The sequence below is a fragment of the Puma concolor genome, chromosome A1, assembly GCF_028749965.1.
Source record: "Puma concolor isolate L17-30 chromosome A1, mPumCon1.1.hap2, whole genome shotgun sequence".
NCBI lineage: Eukaryota > Metazoa > Chordata > Mammalia > Carnivora > Felidae > Puma > Puma concolor.
Genome location: NC_141667.1, coordinates 57,043,447 through 57,061,821, shown reverse-complemented (window position 1 = coordinate 57,061,821; position 18,375 = coordinate 57,043,447). Strand labels below are relative to the sequence as shown.

At 34.8% G+C, this 18,375-nt stretch overlaps 1 pseudogene; it reads right to left on the bottom strand.

The window, feature by feature from the left end:
• Positions 1-271: 271 nt before the first annotated feature.
• Positions 272-17,790, bottom strand: LOC112860510 (large ribosomal subunit protein mL45 pseudogene; annotated as a pseudogene).
• Between the last annotated feature and the right edge of the window lie 585 nt (positions 17,791-18,375).

The following is an 18,375-nucleotide window of genomic DNA, read 5'->3' as shown; positions in this document are numbered from 1 at the left end:
ATACTTTGCTTGAGACTCAGAAGTCAGACATACAATTTCAAAAGGAAGAAGAAGAATTGGTTCATGGCTGTGCCTATCAGCCACCCATGTGGGCCCAGCCATCAGCTGTGGTTGCCAAGCAGACAGCTAAAAACACCTAAGCAGGACAGGACCGGACAAAGGTAGATCTTTCTATGACATCATGGAGAGATGACTGACTTCAGAGCTCCCAGACTCCACAGCTTCCAGCTGCGTCATTGTCCATGTGTCACCCCTAGAGTCATTTTTTCCATCAGGATAGCTGAAGCTTATGGGCCTCTCCTTGTGGCACTTCCTAGTCTTCCCAGGGTTTTAGCTGAGGCCCAGGGATCATCACTGCCTTAAGGGCAGGCTGCTTAGGGGGTACCCATGGGGGATGATCTTTCCATGCATTCTCCAGCTCCATAGGGCTTTACCAGGGGCTTTTCAAACCCAACATACTCCAGGATATCCCTGAGCACATCTTCCTGTCCATACACCAACCTACCAAAATGGTCATAAATGGCCAGAGTATGCTGGGTGTGCATGCAGATGATGAGCTGGCCATACATGTTGCTCTGGTGCAATAGACTTGAACAGTGAAGTTGAACCACCAGGTGTGGATCTAAAGATCCTATGAAGCTCCAGCAGATAATCATATATTTGATGTCCGAGACCATGTCCGGAAAAAAAAAAAATTTTTTTCAGTCACCAAGGTGTGAAGCCAGTCATGGTCTGAGTTATTTAGACAAAGGTGAGCTTCAGTAAAGATATCCTTAGCTTTTTAAGGATTAGGATTACGTTCTCTAATCCTCCATATTGAGAATTTTGATGCCAATCTCTTCTTCAATCTCTCACTTCTCTGTGCCAATCGTTCCTTTGAAAGAGGACAAGTGAGTATCACCCTCTCGAGGAACAACGATGTCAAAGATACCAGCCATACAGGCCAAGCGTAGGGGATGTTCCAAACATTCTGGAGGAGTGACCAGTCCTGCTTTCCGGGCATGTTTTATAAACTCCATTTCTGATTTGTATTTGGGTTCATAAGTAGGAGGTGTGAAACGTTTCTTAACCCTCACTGGAACTACAACTGTGGACTGAATCACCAGGACTGGCTGCCAAGACCACCACACTAAAGCTCTGGATAAACAAAGCAAACCCCATGGTGGGAGGGCTGCCACTTTTTTCCTTAAAATATACTTTAATACTTTTAAAAAGCAGAAAGGAGGAACAATCAAAGATCAGAGGGACAAAGTAAAGAACAATCATGACAAAATTATATAAAATGTTAATGAACTAAATGCTGTCAGTAAAAGTCAGAAATTGTCAAAATACACACACAAGAAAGACTCAATAATATAATGTATGTTGTACATTATAAATAATGCATATGTAATACAAATCTACAAATATAACTTAAATAAAAAGACAGGTTAAAAGCAAATAGACGGTAATAGACATAATGCAAAGAGTAAGCAAGTAGACTAAATGGCTAAATTAAGAGCAGGAAAAAAAAATTCAAGACAAAAAATATTACTGTAGAAAAGACATTTAAAATGATAAAATATTTAATTCATGAAGATGATATAATAATTTTAAGTATGGGCACATCTAGTGATGGAAATTCAACATATGTGAGATACAAATTAACTGAATTAAAAATAGGAAAAGATAATACCAAACATATAGCCAGAGATTTAAACAGAATTCTCAGCACTAAATAGAACATAAAAACAAAACAAAACAAACAAAAAAACAGTAAAAATGGAGATGATTTCAATAGTACTAGCAACCATATTCAGCTAATATTCTTTTCAACTTATAAAATACACCAACTGCAGAAAATACATTTCTTAATTGTATGTAGTGTATTCTCTAAATAGTCAAATCTGTTGTCTCATACAAGAAACTTAAGTTTTAAAAATTGCATCTATATAGAGTATGTTGCTACTACAAAGGAATTAAATTTTAAAAAAACAGCATATTTAAGAATGCTCAACTATTTCTATATTAAGCAACACGCTTTTTTTTTAAATTTTAATGTTTATTTTTGAGAGAGAGAGAGAGAAACAGCGCATGAGCAGGGGAGGGGCAGAGAGAGGTAGACGCAGAATGTGAAGCAGGCTCCAGGCTCTGAGCTGTCAGCACAGAGCCTGACATGGGGCTTTAACCCATGGACTACGAGATCATGACTTGGGCCAAAGCCAGTTGCTTAACTGACTGAGCCACCTGGGTGTCCCTAAACAACACATTCCTTAAATATCAAGGGTCAAATAATAAAAAATAATAATGAAAAATAAAGTATTTTAAACTGAAAATATTTTGTTATTTATAATAAAAGCATATAAAAATTTAGGATGCCAGTAAAGCAGTGCTTTGAGGAAAATTTATAGCATTTAAGGTTTACTTTAGAAAATAAGAAATATTTTAAAATGATGACCTATAGTTTTACTTTAAGTATTTAGAAAAAAATAAAGAAATGCAAACTACAAGAAGCCAATGGAAAGAGATAATAAAGATATAAGCTAAAGAAAGAAAATTTTATATGCCACAAGTAATTTTTTGTAAAGAATTTTGAAAAGAATCACAACACAACTAATTAGTTCAGCCAGACTAATCAAGGGGATAAAAGAGTGTATGTGAGTGAGAAAACACACAATTATCAGTATCAGGAATGAAAGAAATGTTATCATTAGTAAAATTATAGACAAAAGACATCAAATGGATGAAATAATTATGAACAATTTCATTACCACAAATTTGACAATCTAGGTAATGTGAAATTAATCCCTTAAAAATTACAAAAATAAGACAAATTTAAATGGAAAAGATAGATCACTTAGTATAAAAAAATGGGATTTGTTACAGTAGATATTTTTTAAAAGATCCACAAAGAAAATTCCAGGTGCAGAATTGCATTCTGCCCAAATTTTAAGGTAAAAATAAAAAATATTTTATACAAAATCTTATTGAAACTTGAGAAAGAACATTTCCCAACCATATTTATGAGGAGAGTGTAATTTTAATACCGAAATCTGTCAAAAATAGTACAAAATAAGACAATTACAGCCCTCCGTCTTTCATGAAAATAGATCAAGTTATTTCACATTATTAGAAAGTCAAACCAATAAATATATACTAGGATAATACAGCAAGATCTAGTAGAGTTTATCAGGAAGGCCAAACCAGCTTCAATATTGAAAAATAATGTAATTTACCATATAACAGAATGAAGCACTAAAAACACAATAGGTAAATAAAATATATTGATAAAATTCAGATTTATGATTAACAACAACATTTATGATTAACAACAACAACAACCAACACCTCTTAACCCACTATTAATAGAAGGAAACTTCCTCAATGTGATAAAGAGCATCTATTTGTTTCTTTAGAACTACAGCCAACACCCCTGCAATCAGGGTCAAGGGCAAGGATGCCCACTCTCACTAGTTCTTACAACATTGTCCTGGATATCTTAGCTCTAAATATAATGCATTAACATAAAAGTTATCAAGATTCCAAAGAATGAAACAAACTGTTTTTATTTGCTGATGAATTAAGCATTTACAAAGAAAATCCTAAAGTATTGACAAAACAACTGTTAAAATTAATATCTTAGGATCCAAGGTTTAAAAAGTCAATTGTCTTCTAATATGCCAGCAAGAGATAACCTGTAAATCAAAGTTTAAAGATTTATCTTACAATAGTTTCCAAAAATTGTAAAACATTTAGGTTAAATATAAATTAACAGATCTCTTCCCAGAAAATTAAAAAGCATTGCTGGGAGAAAATAAAGAAGAATCTAAATGAATGGGACAGTGTACTATAATCATGGGTTTTAAAACTCAACATTGTTGACATGTATTTTTCCCCAAATTGATCCATGAGAACAATCTCAATCATGATCCCAAAAGCCTATTTTGTAAAACTTGTCATGCTAATTCTTAAATTCATATGACATTGCAAATGACTAAAATATCTAAAACAATCTTCAAATAAACGAATAATGTGGAAAGACTTCCACTACTTGACATCAAGACTAAAAATAAAGCTACAGTAATCAACACAGTATGATACTGAAATAAATACTGCTGAATAGATAAATGGAAAAAAAAAAAAGTCCAGAAATTGTTGCACACAAATGGTCATTTTTTTTTTAAGAAAGGTACTAAATCATTCCATTTCAGAAAAGAAACTCCTTCCAAAAAATAGTTCTGGAAAAACTGAATACTGACATAATAAAGAAATATCATTATCTCCTACAGTACACAAAAATAATTCAGGATTCATCAGCGATCTTATTACAAATTGTAAACTGTAAACCTTTACAAGAAACCATAGACAAATATCTTCATCATTTGGAGTAGGCAAATGTTTTTATATGGATTATAGAAGGCAAGAAATTTAATAGGAAAGAAGAAGTTAGACTGTACCAAACTAAATAAGCTGTACTTTCTCTAAAGACATTGTTAATAAAGTTAATAAGCTACAAACTTGGAGAAATATATATAATGTAAATATATATAAATGTCATGCCTGCATGACATATATAAAACACTTATAACACAATAATAAAAAAGAAACCTCCTTCCCTAAAATAAGCAAAATATTTTAACAGACCTTTCAGAAAGGGAGATATAGGAATGGCCCACAGGCACAGGAAAAAAAATGTCAATGTTGTTATTCATTAGAGAAATGCACATATCAATCACAAAGAGATAAAACTTCATACCTACTAGAATGGCTAAAACTGAAAGGTAACATACAACAAATGTGCCATGAACGTGCAACAACTAAAACTCTAGTGTTTTGTTAATAGAAATGTTAAATAATATCTTTAGTTTTAACCAAGACAAATAAAAATGTTATGTATGTACATAAATGAATTTTATAATAATGTCCATAATAGTTGATCCCTGACAGCCAAGTATTATAAATGTCCTAGGTATACATCAACTGAAAAGTTTATAAGAAACCTATTGCATATTTATACAGTAGAATACTATCCAGCAATAAAAAGCAGACAGACCAAGCAACTTGGACATTTAGATATAGGTATTCATATATACACACATTATACTTTTTTATGTATTTAAAATGAGATAAAAGTACATAATATATGCTTCAATTTATATGAAACTCCAGAACAAGAAAAAAATGTTCTTCATTGAAAAAATAAACCCAAACAATATTTGTCTCTGGAGGGTGTAAATGGAAATTGACAGAAATCAAACATAAGGACACTTTCTAGACTGACGGATGCAAACGTTCTATTGAATCTTTAACAGGGGTTTAGGTTACAGAGTTAATTTGTACTTAGCAAAACTCAGTGAATCTATACTTATGAGACATCAATACTTGTTTTATTGCATGTAAATTTTAATTAAAAAAATACACATTGCACACAAATCTTGGACTCTAATGATGTGCCAGCTGAACAATTTAGTACATAGTATATTGATGTCTGAAATTTAGTGTGAAATTCACCTAAAATAGGATGAACTAATAGAGTGACAGAGATATGGATGCATAGGTACAAATGTGTTGATGTTTTTTTCTTAAAGATTGTAGTTAAATATTAATGGTAAAGTTTGAGAAGATGGGGTGTGTGTGTGTGTGTGTGTGTGTGTGTGTGTGTGTGTGTGTGTGTGTGACTCAGCCATAAAATGAATGGCTGCCACAAGAATGAAATCTCGCCATTTGTGATGACACAGATGGACCTAAGTATAATGCTGTATGAAATAGGTCCGAGAAAGACAAGCACTGTATGATTTCACTTATATGTGGAATTTAAAAAACAAACAAACCAACAAGCAAAATGAAACACAGAACTGGTGGTTGCCAGAAGAGATGGGGTCAGGGGATGGGCGAGATAGGTTAAGGGAATTGAAAGGTACAAACTTCCAGTTATAAAATAAATAAGCCCGATGGATGTAAAGGACGACATAGGAAATATAGTTAATAATATTGTAGTAACTTTGTATGGTGGCAATAAGTAGACTTACAGCAGTGATCATTTCATAACGTATATAAATGTTGAATCAATATGCTGTACACGTGATGCTAATATAATATTGTATGTCAACTATACTTCCATCATATTAAGTTGGGAGGTGGGCATACAGATTCTCTGTCAATTTCTCCAACTTTGTTATGTGTTTGAGTACTTCTTAATAAAATATCGGAGGGGCACCTGGGTGGCTCAGTAGGTTAAGCGTCTGACTTCAGCTCAGGTCATGATCTCACGGTCTGTGAGTTCGAGCCCTGCGTCGGGCTCTGTGCTGACAGCTCGGAGCCTGGACCCTGCTTTGGATTCTGTGTCTCCCTCTCTCTCTGACCCTCCCCTGTTCATGCTCTGTCTGTCTCTGTCTCAAAAATAAATAAACGTTAAAAAAAATTATTAAAAAATATAAAATATTGGAAAAAAGGAAGAAATCAATGGTAATAGGCATTTATATAATTTAATAATTACTTATATACATATTAAATTTTAGAATTATTTTCCTTATTATCTAATTTTCACATACTGTATATTTGCATATCATTAAACACATACACACATGTTTCCATATAGTGTACAGTAGCATCAATCAGCCAAATCTTTCAACTTAGATCAATCTCAGAAGCTCCATCAAATTAAAAAACAACAACAACAATCAAACCCCAAACAAAAGAGCTAACAGAAGCTGTTGAGAACATGGGAACATCCAAGGCAACCAGGACTTGAGGAACCAAGTTTTCCGAATAAAAGAAAAAGCTCCAAGATGAGCAAACGTTGTCAGTTTTTGTATTGAACTATTTGCTGAGCCTTAAGCTGTCTGGGATGAGGGACAGTGCCTTCAGTTTAGGACTTTCTGTGATCTGACAGGGATACAGGTATAAAACTGCATTTCAAGTTTACCAAGGAGGCCATGTCTTGAGGGGCCAAGATCCCAGAGCAATAAAGGATTGCAGAGTTTAGCATTATTTCTCCCCTCAAGCTATTTGTCAATTTCCAAGTCAGTGGGGAAGAGATTAAGAATCCAATGAGAAAACTGCATCTAAGAAGGAAGGAAACATAACAGCACTTTTGGTACTCTCGCTTTCCTGTGGCCACAAAAGCTGGAGTTTGAAAATGCCAAAAAGGAGGAAATCTGCCAAACATCCTCCTTCTAGGCTTTCAGTTGAGAGCCCTGAGGGCTGTGCTTGAAATATATGTGCAAAGTGGAAATAGTTTAGACCTCAAAAGACTGAAGCACAGACTTAGACCATCTCAAACTCTGATTGCCTTTTCTCTAATTGCCTGCCAGAAGAAAACTAAGTCCTCCCTGGAGGAAAACATCATACTCAAGAACCTCTATTTTTTTTCCACACACTGTCTTCAGAAATGAATTTTTAAAATACTGGATGCACCACTTCCATTGAACATTGTACTGGAATTATCAGTTTAATAATAAGAAGGAGAAATCAAAATGTAAGGACTTGAATGAAAGAATACTGTCATTATTCTGAAAAAATAATTATGTGCATAAAAAATCTAAAGGAAACTAATTATTAGTAAGTAAATTTAGGTAGTTTGCAAAGGAGAATGTCAGGATACAAAAATCAAATATATTTCCATATACAAGCAACACACAACCAAAATTGAAAACTTAACACTTATGGCAGAGCACAGAGGAATTTTAGGGCAGTTAAAATACTCTGTATGATACTATAGTGGTGGATACATGTCATTATACACTTGCCCAAACCAGCAGAATGTACAGAGTCAAGTGTGAATCATAATATAAACTATGGCCTTTGGGTGAGAATAATCTGTCAATGTAGGCTGATCAATTACAACCAATGTACCACTCTGTTGCTGGAAATGTTCATAATGTGGAGGACTATACATGTGTGGGGATAGAGGATATATGAAAAATCTGTGTCTTCCACTCACTTCTCCAATGAACCTAAAATTTCTCTAAAAATATAAAGATTTTTTGGGGCACCTGGGTGGCTCAGTCGGTTAGGCGTACGACTTCGGCTCAGGTCATGATCTCACAGTTCATGGTTCAAGCCCCGCATTGGACTCTGTGCTGACAGCTCAGAGCCTGGAGCCTGTTTCAGATTCTGTGTCTGCCTCTCTCTCTGCCCCTCCTCTGTTCATGCTCTGTTTCTGTCTCTAAAATAAACATTTAAAAAATCTCTCTCTCTCTCTCTACATATATATATAAATCTATATATATATTTAAATGTTTACACTAAGAGCATAAAACATCAAACATCTTTTTAAAAATCTGCAAGAAATGTGGAAAACCTCAACATAACTTTCTATAAAACACCAATGAAAAACTTAAAGCATTAAAACAAATTGAGCATTAGCTAAGATAATTTTGAATATGAACAAACTCAACAACTTATACTATCAGACATCAAACTTTGCCATACTACAAACCCACAGTAATTAATAAAGTGTTGTTCTTATAAATGAATAGGAAAAAATAGTAATTTTTTAGACCTTTTACTACTAAAATGGGAAAAGGATGGTCTTTTCCATTAGTTGTGCTGGGTCAGTCCAAAACAAATATAAAAATGATTTTTTTTTATTTTAAATTATACATAAAAATAAATTACAGATAGTTTTTAGACTTGCATATGAATCTAAAATGATAATTTTTTTAGAAGATCACAAAAGTAACTAATTTCTAACTGTGGCATGAAAAGGTATTTCTTTATCTAGATCCTAAGTCACTGACCATAAAGGAAAGACTGAAAACTTGTATTTCATTAACATTAAAAACTTCAATTCATCATGCCTCTCTTTCTGGGGGAAAAAAAAAGAAAAGTAGCTATTAACAGAGTGAAAAGACAGGAACGAAATATAGCCAACAACAAAAAAAGACTCTCGGTACAGTTAATCATCAGAAAGAGATAAATTAAAACTTTAATGGGAACAGATTTGCTGGAATGGCTAAAATATAAGCTTGAAGATATCAAGTGTGGGTAAAAATATGGTTTAACTGGAATCCTAATACTTTGCTGGTGTGAATGTTAATTGGTAAAAGTCAATTGTTGTAAATTCCATCTCCTTACAATTCCATGCTTAGGTATATACCAAACAGAAAGTTGTATATTTAAGCACCATAAGACATATGAAAAGATGTCCATAGCAGTGTAATTTACAATACTTTTAAACAATAGAATGAATCAATTATGGCATATTTATCTAATGGTATTCTATAAACAAATGGAATGAAATCAATTTGTTTTACTCTATAACCTGGATGAATTTCAAAAACATACTGTTAAATTTAAAAAAAACAAAAACAAAAAGAGTACTCACTATAATCATTTCTTTATCTTCAAAAGCATATGAAGCAAACCAATGTTGAAATAACTCAGGAAAGTGGTTATAACAGGGTGAGATTCATAGGACTGATAGGGAACACAGGTAGATTTCTGGGCTTATGGTAATATTCTATTTCTCCATCAAGACTGAAGTTACACAGATGTGTCCTCTTTTCATTTTTTTTAACGTTTATTTTTGAGAGAGACAGAGAGTGAGAAGGGAAGGGGCAGAGAGAGAGGAATACACAGAATGTGAAGCAGGCTCCAGGCTCTGAGCTGTCAGTACAGAGCCCGACGTGGGGCTCAAACCCACAGACTGAGAGATCGTGACCTGAACCGAAGTCGGAAGCCTAACTGACTGAGTCACCCAGGCACCTGTGTCCTCTTTTTAAAAAGTCATTGAGTTGATAAATATGGTATACAACTTTTCAGTAAGTATATTACACTTCAAGACAATTTTCCTAAAAATCAATGGTGTAAATGATATAGGTAAACCTCTAGAGAGAGGATTTATTTATTTATTTATTCATTCATTCATTCATTCATTCAGAGAGAGCCACATGAGAGTAAGGGAGGATCAGAGAGAGAGAGAGAGAGGGAGAGAGAGAATCACCATCAGGCTCCACGCTGTCGGCACAGAGCCCAATATGGGGTTTGATCTCACAAACTTTGAGATCAAGACCTGATCAAGAGTTGGACATTTATCTGACTGAGCCACCCAGGCACCCCAGGTTAGGATTCCTATTTCTTATTACCAAAAGACAGAATGGTTTGAATATCTAGTCATCTGCATATGAACTTTCTTTTAGTCTCTACGGATTAAGTAAGAAATCAATGTAAATATTTTAGCATATTCCTGTAATTATTCATGCTTTCTCACCTATATATTTTTATACATGAAACAGGGTTCTAGAGTCTTTTTGAGAGCTTGGTCTTGCAATAGTAAGTTCTGTCTAGGCCCCTATAAATCTGATAAACCTATAAATCTGATAAATGAACAATTCCAGAGCTGTTATTTGAATGGATATTATTAAGAATATATGGTTCTAGAATGGGCATCAAAAGCTTTCTTACTTTCCATATAGGCCACAAGAAATACTTGCTCATTGCCTCATGTTGATATGCTTGTTAATTAGATCTTGCATCGTTGAACTTACTTTAAATTGAGATATGATTATTTGTATATATATACACACATATATTTGTATGTATATATATTATTTGTATATATATGTGGGCATGAGATAAAATGATCTGTATATATATATAAATATAAATATACATATATATGTATGTATGCATTATATATATGTAAATATATGTGTACTTTATATATATGAATAGGCCTGTTTTCTTGGAATATACTATGCCAGATTACTAAAAGTTTTTAAAAATTTTGGTTTGAGTCTATGTAATTAACTAAACTATGGCACACTAATAGCCAAACAATGTGCCCTCAGTGTAAATGTGCCCTTTTATTTCATTTTCTGTCCTTAAGTAACTTGTAAACTGTGATACTTGGATACAAATTATTACAAATTTATTTTTAATTTTGTTTTGTTTATTCCCAAATGCAAAGCAACTAGGATCATAGTGATGCTACCTGTGGTTAAGAGTGACTGGTCATAGCCAGGCTCCTGGAATATATTATTACTACATTTGTGATATGATTTGTAATGGGAAAAAATAAATAGCAAAAGCATATGATTATTTCTGTAATTTAACTTACATTTTCTAAAACCGGTAATAACTAGTGTAATTTAGATCTCATAAAAGAAACAGAGATGCTCTACTGAATCTAAAATCAAAGCCCATGAAAACCTTTTATACACAATGTAAACAGACATGTTTAATATAAGCATCTGCCAATCTAATCTGATAATTTTGCTCATGTTGTATTTTTTGCCCATTTGGCATGTTTTTATGCAGCAATTTATATACAACACTGTATCAGCATATATGGGGTATACAACCAGCTGTGTCCTATTATATAATTTACAGGAAAAAAAATAACAAAGAAAATTGCTTTATAATGAAATATGGGGGAAAATTCTAAGATGAGAAACCTGTTGACCTATTTTCCAGTTGAGCCGACAAGGGCATATCCTGTACCTAGACCTTGGCCTGTAATGTTGACTACTCTTACCCAGATTGGCCTATCTACTCCAAAGCAAAACTTACACATTTGCTTCACAAATGAGCCTACCACTTTAAGCCAATCTTTGCAAAACAGGAAACAGCAGCATGCACTTTACTCCCCAAAAGAGTATTGTTTCTGGAAAACTTCCCCCCCAATCAGAAAATTGTAGTTCATAGTAAACAGAGTAAACAGTGATGGTGAGTAACAATGTACAATCAGAAACATGCATGAGATGAGCAGCTGCCAGTCGTTAGCACAGTTGCTGTTCACTGTTTTCCAAAGTACTGTTTATATTACTGTGGTGGTGGGGGAGGTGGATCAAGAGAATAAAATTGTACAAAATGAATATGGGTCATAGTCCTCCTCTAAGTGCCGTTCCTCCCATCTTCCACCTCCAATTAATTTCTCCCATATGTTTATTTGGTGAGCTTTTTCAAGTAAGAATCCTTTGATCAGCTATCAGTCCATCAGCTACATTCACGAGTAAACATCTCCTGCATCTTTCTTAGGTTTTAGTAGTCCATTGTCTTACAATATTTTAGACATCTTGTCAAGATTTTCTCTTCTGCAAGATGGCCACAAAGTAATTCATTTTTCTGATGACATTTAATTTTTGTGTGACTTTCTTTATTTTTGTGCAAGTCTCATCAGTCAAGTTTGTTCTATTTGATGGCCTATGTCAGTATACCTACAGTATGGTGTTACATCCCTCTGTAACTGTTGTCTGTATCCAGAGGTTAATAAATGTGTTTTCAAAAAGCTCCAAGGTGGTTCTAATACACATTCTATCAGATTCGAGTCAATGACTTAATAGATAGAATGCACTTGTCTAATGGACTACCAGTGTTTCTGGTTACAGACTGTGATTTGCCCTCGAGGATTAACACAGCAGTTTCCCTCTATGAGTTAACCTCCTAAGTGGTTTGATCACAGACACAATGCTGATCATAGTGGTTGTAAGTATTTCGGTTCATGATTGTGGATCCCAGAGTATATTAATATCATGGCATTCTGAGACTTATTTATTTTGAGTGTGCCTTTTGGTTAACATGGTTCTGTCTTGCAATTTGTAAGACTTTTTGAAGAAGAGGATCAGACTCTGGAGTATAATAACTTCCTTGGCATATGGCTCTGAGTTGACTAGCTTTGTTTACCTTTCATCATTTGAAAACAGCACGATTTTATCTTCTACTGTCAATAGATTAACTCTAGGGGTGCCTGGGTGGCCCAGTCGGTTAAATGTCTGGCTCTTGGTTTCGGCTCAGGCCATGATCTCAGGGTTTGTGAGCTTGAGTCTGCACCAGGCTCCACGCTGACAATGCGGGGCCAGCTTGGATTCTCTCTCTCCTTCTCTCTCTCTGCCCCTATCCTGCTTGCTCTCCCTCCCTCAAAATAAATAAATAAACTTAAAACAAAACAAAATAAAAAGATTAACTCTCAATTAACTGCTCTTTCTATTAAAACCATCAACTTTTTATAGCATTTATCCTTAAGTCATGGGGCAGGCCACACACTAACCAGATTTGTGCAATGGGCATTTTTAGTGCCCTTTACACCTATCTAGTTCCCTTCTAGTATTCCCTACCTTCTCATAATCATACCCAGAATTTTACAACTGCAAATAATAATTACTAATAAAAATAGTACAATAGAAGTTAATATGTTGAACAATTTTCTATGTTCCAAAACTATATGCGCTCAGCACTCTGCAATATTTAATTTCCACAGAACCCTCTAGTGGAGGTACTCTTATTTTCCCTGTTTTATAGATAACAAAACCGAGGCACAGAGAGGTTAAGCAACTTTCAGGAAGTAATGTAATTCAACAGGTCTAGCCTAGGCTTGCTTGTTATCACCTTCATTGCAGCACTGTGCTGATTCAGAGGCCAATATTACTAAGCAAACACTCACAGGTCAACATGCTACTATTCACAAAGATGCTTTGAGACTTAGGTTTTGGCTTAGAAGGGGCATCTTAAAGGGAGGGGGTGTTAGGTATTGCTGGAAGATCAGGAAAGTAGTAAGTTTTAGATAAGCAGAATTACTACTCACCTTTCATACCAGATTATGTTAAACTGTTGCCCAATTTACCCACAGCATAGGAGATCAGCTGTATGTGGTGATTTCAGTGTAGGGAATTAAAATGCTGTTTTATCATCTCCCATAGGAAAATAACAATTCTTCTGATAACTATTATCACCGAACATGTACTATTTACCAGTTACTGTCCAAAGCATTTTAGCTTCATATAAAAATTTGGTGTGTGGAGACAATGGTGAGGGTCACTAATAATAGTGAATATAATATCATCTTTGGGGAAGTAAGCTATTAAAATCCATACACAATGGATGTGACAGATATTTCTTACAAATTCATGAATGGAACAATCAGGAATATTCTTACCTATGACACCAGTGAACTGAGGAAAAAATTTCAAGGATACAGGACAGGAATGTTATCACAATTGAGAAACTGAATCATGTAGAGTATGCTCTGTTCTGAGCAAGGTTGTGATCAGGCAGAGGAAAATTTAGACTGCTTCAGCCACAGAGCTTGAACAAACAACAAACATAGTGACACATGGAAACATTGGCAGGCCCCACCCCAGTACCATGAGGGAGGTGGTGGCCAGTGACAGACCTCCTTGAATTGCTACCCACCTGACATATATATGTGTTACAGAGATTTGAGTCAAGCAAGCTATCAGAGCCAAAAGGCAAACATCTGAAATATATAAATGGCATCTACTTTTCTGATTTAATACTTAATGGGCAAACATGATTATACACTTTTAACATGTGGCTTTCTTTTTAGAGAATGTGCTATTTAGATTGATACTAACATCTGGTGTGTTTGATAGTTGTTTTCCCTATTGTAGATTAATATACCGGCATGTTGACATATATACGTAGTTAAGGCTCTACTGGCACGTAGGTTAGACGGATAATTTGAGTCAATCCATAGGTAACCAGTAAGTTCAAGAAAACAAAATTCTGAGCCAGCAGGAAAGCAGGTCAGATTAGTTCCTAGGGTGAATGTCACTTAGTGAGACATAATGGCTTGCCCTCACCTGGATAAGACTCCTTCTGCACATCTGGTTTCCATTAGCCATTGCATTTTAACTGTAATGCTTTGTAATTATCACTGCATAGGACTCATTAGCTTTGTTTTTACTCAAGAGGAGACTGAGGATCACAGAGATAAAATAACTTCCTCCAGGTTAATCAACTAGGAAGGACAGAACCAAATACTGAACACAGAACTGTTGGGCTGAAAATTCCACATTCTTTTCACTCTTAGATAGGGTGCATTCCCTGAAAGAAACAAAGCTACACATCACTGATGTGGAGAGAATAATATGCCTTAAAAAGGATTCATTGTGAAAACTCTGGCAAAAGCCAAAAGCAACCAAATCAGAGAACTTAACTAATAGGTAGATTTTCAAGAGTTTCCATTTCCTATTTTTTTGTCAGTTTCCAGGAGGATTAAAAAAAAATCTTAAAGCTGTGTTCATAACAGACACCCACAGGGGAAACACAGTGCCCCCTTACTGCTCACGCAAGTGGGTTTACTTATCAGAAGGCTGTTGCCTAAATAAGGAAATACAAGCTGATAGCTCCTTCTCATACCCAGTGTCTACAATTATTCTAGACATAGACAAGAAGCAACAAATTGGCAGAAGACTCATAAGGAAAAAATACATTTGTAAGAAGAGATTATTCATTATGCTAAATTGCATTTGTCTTTCATGAAAAAAGAGGGAGGGAGTATTAATATCACAACTCAAATGACTCTCTCCCTTCACATAAAGCCTATTTTTCAGATTTTTTGAGCCAAATTGCACTGTCAGAGAATCACTCCAAATTTCATAACCATTATTATGACTCAGGAACATTATGAACTACTCAAAGTAGAGTTTGCCTTAGGCACAATTGTGAAATAAGTGAAATACATCTTCTGGGTCCTTACTGTTCTTTCTCTAGATTTTCCCACGCCTTCTGGCACTGCCTGCTGCTGCCTCTGTTTTATTGTTTCTGTTAATGGAAGAGTTATCAGTCATTTACACTTTAGCATGAATACATGTGAATTAGCATAATGAGTGCCCTTCTTTATTTAGGGTAAGCTCATTTTAAGAATTATCTCAGGTTGTAAAATAAAAAGCTGTGTTAAAAATTTTAAGACATCAGGGACAAGATGGAAGAGCTCTTGAAGAAATCATTAAGAGATCTTTTGTATCGTTCCTGAAATGATACTATAAAGGCAATCATCTACAGAAATGATGATAAATAACTGGTGAATATTTTAACTGCAATGTCTCTTAAATTAACTCTGTATCTAAAAACTAAGAGTTTCAAGGAAAGATAAAGGCAGGTGTGATGAATCATTTTCTTGCAATAACACAACTTTAGGTAGAAATTTAAACCTACCATTAGTCCTTTCTATTTTTCATGTTTGCCCCTTCCTCTTCTGTTAGGAGCACAGAGCCCTTTCTTTCCATTCCACACACAGTTTCTGCCTTGTCAAGCATTGGTCACTGGTTCCCATTATTTCTTATTGTCAGTGATGCATTCCCTACCAACCAAGTTTTCCATTTCTCAGGGACATATTTTCAACAAATGACTATGTTAGATAACAATCTGATAAATTAGTGTTTACCAAAATGGGCATGACTTAAAACTGCTTAAGGTTTAGCCATCCATATTCTTAAAGCTGTTTCTTTTTCAATATGGTCTTGCTAACCAAATGAAATGGGGCCTACCTTAAGGTTTTCAACTACAGGCATATAGCAGATATTCATTAACAGGTATATGGGCAAGTCACCTTCCCTACTTCATACCATCAACAAAAATAGCAAGACCGAGACCAACAAGAGTAAGAATACTGGAGAAGCAGTACGACCACTAAGACAGGACATGCTATTTTCTACTCTAGGTATGTGCAAGATTGAAGCCACTTTGATGGGACTGTGGCAAGAATGGTATAAATTAAACTGTTTGCCACACAGTCATTTTATGCATGGCGTGCAGTATTCCATAAACATCTGCGAAGTTCCCAGCCATTAGGAGGGTTAGAGGTTGCAGAAATGACTGTCAACATCAAATGGTACTGGAATGATTGGATTTGCAGACAACCTCCACCTATTCATCACAGTCGGGTGCTTTAGAATTATTCCAATCACATTTTAAGTCCATCACTGCTAAAGCTTCCTGGAACAATCTGTAGGATTCTACCTCTCTTCTAGTAGATACATTGTCTCTCACTTCCATAACCCAGCAATGTCTAGAGTTTTTGATCTCAACTGCTGAAAGGAAGTTTGGATTAAAATCTTTAAGCACTTACAGAAAATGAAGTGAATCCTTTTCCTATACAGGCATAACAAAAAGTAGCTGTGTGCATGCAGATACAATTCTCTTTCTCAGTCTAGCAGTTCAGATCCCATGACCATTCCTCTTTGATCTTCCTCATGGTCTTGCTATCGCTTTGAAGCAGCATGGCACGCACTCTGGGTACCAGCTTATTAAATACAGGTTATTGTTAAAAGAAAATTCCGACTGAGACTGAGCTGATTCATGTATGGTCTCCCTTGTTTACTAAGAATACTTTTGACTGGAAAATATTAAAAGGAAGCCTGCTTTTCATTTTTTTTAAAGAAGTTTTAACTCCCTTTTATTTAGGAAAAAGAAAATCTTTGAAGTAAAATTTCACCGATCACTTCCCAAATTTGTTTAATCCCAAAGCCTTTGTACTTGAAGATAGTTCTGCACACAAGTGACTCAGTTAAATATATATCCTACAGTCCCATTAACTAATATTGTCATATTTTTCTTAAAAACAGAGGTTGCATAACCTATGTGTCATTGGAAAGAGTGGAGGGATTTGGAAACACTGATTGTCTTACCTGCATCAATCAGGTTTTATAGCTTATCATTTTTCATAAAAGCAAAACATGAAAAATTACATATAATTATAAAATGCTATTTGTTCAAATTTCCAAATAGATATAATAATCAAATTATCATACTTCAAAAATCACATTACATATGCATACAGAGAGAGATGTATATATAGGTATGTACTCACACTTGTGAAAGTTTGGATTCTGAGTCAAACAGACCTGTGTTTTAGGCATTTTATATACTATCTGTCCTTGAAAAGGTTTTTGTTTTTTTTTTTTTTTAACATCGCTGGACCTCCATTTCCTCTTCTATACTGTAAGATTGCTGAACCTATCCTGAAAAGCTGTCGTGAGGGTGACAAATCAGGAACATGACTACTGGCGTACCTGACATTGAATACGTAGGTTCTAATAAATAGGTGCTGCTGCTGCTGCTATACATGCTGCTTGCGAGGTCATTAAGCAGCCTGAAGTCAATAAATACCCTTATCCACTCACTCAGGTTGTTTCTGTGTGAAGTAGCACCATAGGAAAACATATCTTTAATGCAGAACACCTGCCCCTGAGACTTTCAATTTGGGGTCTGTATCGTATAGCCTGTTTTCCTTTGTTCTTCCCACCTTAATAACTATGGTTTGTGTTGCCTATGGAGGTCTCATAAGCTTCTAGTTATACCTATTTTGGCTATTCTGGAGCAGGCTGACCTACCCTTTGGAACTCTCCAATTTGAATTTCAATTACGGTACAGTCCTTTAATTAAAGTCAAACTATCTCAAATACATTTTAGATATTTTATGATCATCCATCTAGATACTCTATTGAGGCAGTCAGCAACCACAGGTGAATAATTTTACTAACGTAACTAATGATAATTCTCTTACCAGATGCCTTCTGGAAAAAAAAATCCTAAAGAAAATACACTATGGTGAAGACATAGATTTATATAATTAGTATATTCTCATATCCAACAAATACACGGCTTAGTTATTCCTATCATTATACTGAGATTATTAACCTCATGGTGTCA